Raw genomic sequence first — 4,232 nt, 5'->3', positions numbered from 1 at the left:
AGGCCCACTTGACTTCACACTCCAAGATGTCTGGCTCCAGGTGAGTGATCACGCCATCGTGATTATCTTGGTCATGAAGATCTTTTTTGTACAGTTCTTCTGTGTATTCTTGCCACCTCTTCTTAATATCTTCTGCTTCTGTTAGGTCCATACCATTTCTGTCCTTTATTGAGCCCATCTTTGCATGAAATGTTCCCTTGGAATCTCTAATTTTCTTGAAGAGGTCTCTTGTTTTTCCTATTCTGTTGTTTTCCTCTATTTCTTTGCATTGATCACTGAGGAAGGCTTTCTTATCTCTCCTTGCTTTTCTTTGGAACGCTGCATTAAGATGCTTATATCTTTCCTTTTCTCCTTTGCTTTTCGCTTCTCTTCTTTTCACAGCTATTTGTAAGGCCTCCTCAGACAGCCATTTTGCTTTTTTGCATTTCTTTTCCATGGGGATGGTCTTCGTCCCTGTCTCCTGTACAATGTCACGAACCTCCGTCCAGATTTCATCTGGCACTGTCTATCAGATCTAGTCCCTTAAATCTATTTCTCACTTCTACTGTATAATCATAAGGGATTTGATTTAGGTCATATCTGAATGGTCTAGTGATTTTCCCTACTTTCTTTAATTTCAGTGTGAATTTGGCAATAAGGAGTTCATGATCTGAGCCACAGTCAGCACCTGGTTTGTTTTTGCTATCTGTATAGAGCTTCTCCATCTTTGGCTGCAAAGAATATAATCAATCTGATTTCGGTATTGACCATCTGGTGATGTCCATGTGTATTGTCTTCTCTTGTGTTGTTGGAAGAGGGTGTTTGCTATGACCAGTGCGTGCTCTTGGCAAAACTCTATTAGCCTTTGCCCTGCTTCATTTCGTGCTCCGAGGCCAAATTTGCCTGTTACTCCAGGTGTTTCTTGACTTCCTACTTTTGCATTCTAGTCCCGTATAATGAAAAGGACATCTTTTTTGGGTGTTAGTTCTAAATGGTCTTCTAGGTCTTCATAAACTTCGGCTTCTTCAGCATTACTGGTTGGGGCATAGGCTTGGATTACTTTAATATTGAATGGTTTGCCTTGGAAACAAACAGAAATCATTCTGTCGTTTTTAAGATTGCATCCAAGTACTGAATTTCGGAACCTTTTGTTGACCATGATGGCTACTCCATTTCTTCTAAGTGATTCCTGCCCACAGTAGTAGATATAATGGTCATCTGAGTTAAATTTACCCATTCCAGTCCATTTTAGTTCACTGATTCCGAGAATGTCTATGTTTACTCTTGTCATCTCCTGTTTGACCACTTCCAATTTGCCTTGATTCATGGACCTAACATTCCAGTTTCCTATGCAATATTGCTCTTTACAGCATCGCACCTTGCTTCTATCACCAGTCACAAATACACAACTGGGTATTTGTTTCACTTTGGCTCCATCCCTTCATTCTTTCTGGAGTCATTTCTCCACTGATCTCCAGTAGCATACTGGGCATCTACCGGCCTGGGGAATTCCTCATTCAGTATCCTATCAGTTTGCCTTTTGATACTGTTCATGGGGTTCTCAAATGAATGATAGCAAACCACAAAATTCTATAAAGCAATTATCCTTCTATAAAAAAATGGTAATAAAGAAACAGAGATATTTCTTAGCTGACAAAGTCCATATAGTCAAAGCTATGGTTTTTCAATAGTCATGTAATTATGTGAGAGCTGGAAAATATAAAAGGCTGAGTGCTAAATAATTGATGCCTTTCCGCTGTGCTGGAGAACACTCTTGAAAGTCCCTTGGACAACAAGGAGATCAAATTAGTCAATCCTAAAGGAAATCAACCCTGGAAAATTCATTGGTAGGACTGATGCTGAAGCTGCAGCTTCAATATTTTGGCTACCTGATGTGAAGAACTGACTAACTGGAAAAAATCCTAATGCTGGGGAAGATTGAATACAGGAGAAGGGGATGACAGAAAATGAGATGGTTGGATGGCATCACAGACTCAATGGACATGAGTTTGAGCAAACTCCAGGAGATGATGAAGGACATGGAAGCCTGGAGTGCTCCATTCTATGGGATCACAAGGAGTTGGACTCAACTGACTGACTGAATAACAAACAAATGTAAAGATACACTCTGTTGTTTAATTGGAAGATTTAATATTATTAAAATGACTATAGTACCAAAGGCAATCTATATATTCAATAAAATGACCAATGCAATCCCTATCAAAATACTAAGGGTATTTTTCCCCATAGAAGTAGAACAAGTAATTTTAAGTATGATATGGAAGCACAAAAGATCCTGAATGGTTAAAACAGCTTGATAACACAGCTGGAGGAATCATTCTGTCTGATTTCAAACTATTATAGAAAGTTACAGGAATCAAAACAGTATAGTACTGGTTCAAAAATAGATGCAGCTCAATGAACAGAACAGAGAGCCCAGGGAAACCCCACACACTTATGATCAATTAATCTATAACAAAGCAAGAATATACAATGCAGAAAAGATGTTCTTTTCAATAAGCAGTGTTGAGAAAACTGAACAGTTTAGTTGAGTTCAGTCTCTCAGTCATGTTCGACTTTTTCCCACCCCATGAACTGCAGCACACCAGGCTTCCCTGTCCATCACAAACCTCTGGAGCTTGCTCAAACTCATGTCCATCTAGTCGGTGATGCCATCCAACCATCTCATCCTCTGTCGTCCCCTTCTCTTCCTGCCTCCAATCTTTCCCAACATCAGGGTCTTTTCCAATGAGTCAGTTCCTCACATGAAGTTGCCAAAGTATTGAAGCTTCAGCTTCAGCATCAGTCCTTCCAATGAATATTCAGGACTGATTTCATTTAGGATTGACTGGTTTGCTATCCTTGTAGTCCAAGGAACTCTCAAGAGTCTTCTCCAGTACCACAGTTCAAAAGCATCAACTCTTCAGTGCTCAGATTTCTTTATAGCCCAATACTCACATCCATACATGACTACTGGAAAAATGTTAGCTTTGACTAGATGAACTTTTGTTGGCAAAGTACTGTCTCTGCTTTTTAAATGCTGTATAATCTGTTCATAGCTTTTCTTCCAAGGACCAAACATCTTTTAATTTCATGGCTGCAGTCACCATGTACAGTGATTTTGGAGTCCCCAAAAATAAAGTCCCTCATTATTTTCATTGTTTCCCCATTTATTTGCCATGATGTGATAGGACTGGATGTCATGATCTTAGTTTATCTAATGTTGCATTTTAAACAACTTTTTCACTCTCTTTCAAATTTGTCAAAGGCCTTTTAGTTCTTCATTTTCTGCCTTAAAAATGGTGTCATCTGCATATCTGAGGTTATTGATATTTCTCCAACCAATCTTGATTCCAGTTTGTGCTTCCTCTAGCCTGGCATTTGACATGATGTGCTCTGCATATAAGATAAATAAGCAGGGTGACAATATACAGCCCTGATGTACTCCTTTCCTGATATGGAACCAGTCTGTTGTTCCATGTCCATTTCTACCTGTTGCTTCTTTACATATATAAAGATTTTTCAGGAGGTAGATAAAGTGGTCTGGTATTCCCATCTCTGGAAGAATTTTCCACTGTTTGTTGTGATCCACACAGTCAAAGACTTTGGCGTAGTCAATAAAGCAGAAGTAGATGTTTTCTGGAACTCTCTTGCTTTTTCAATTATCCAACGAATGTTGGAAATTTGGCCTCTGGTTCCTCTGCCTTTTCTAAATCCAGTTGGAACATTTGGAAGTTCACAGTTCACATACTGTTGAAGCCTGGCTTGGACAATTTTGATCTTTACTTTGCTACTGTGTGAGATGAGTGCAATTGTGTGATAATTTGAACACTCCTTTGCATTGCCTTTCCTTGGAATTGGATTGAAAAATGACCTTTTGCTATTCTGTGTCTACTGATGAATTTTTCAAATTTGCTGTCATATTGAGTGAAGCAGTTTCACAGCATCATCTTTTAGATTTGAAATAGCTCAACTGCAATTCCATCACCTCCACTAGAGTTGTTTGTAGTGATGTGTCCTACAGCCCACTTGACTTTGCATTCCAGGATGTCTGTCTCGAGGTGAGTGATCACACCATCATGATTATCTGGGTCATGAAGATGTTTTTTGTATAGTTCTTATGTTTACTCTTGCCACCTGTTCTTAATATCTTGTTTCTGTTAGGTCCATACAATTTCTGTCCTTTATTGTGCCCATATTTTTATGAAATGTTCCCTTGGCAGCTCTAATTTTCTTGAAGTGATCTCTAGTCT

This window comes from Moschus berezovskii, chromosome X (genome assembly GCF_049115385.1).
Source record: "Moschus berezovskii isolate FMDL1 chromosome X, NW_MosBer_1.0, whole genome shotgun sequence".
NCBI classification, from domain to species: Eukaryota; Metazoa; Chordata; class Mammalia; order Artiodactyla; family Moschidae; genus Moschus; species Moschus berezovskii.
Note: the sequence above shows the minus strand (reverse complement) of the source record.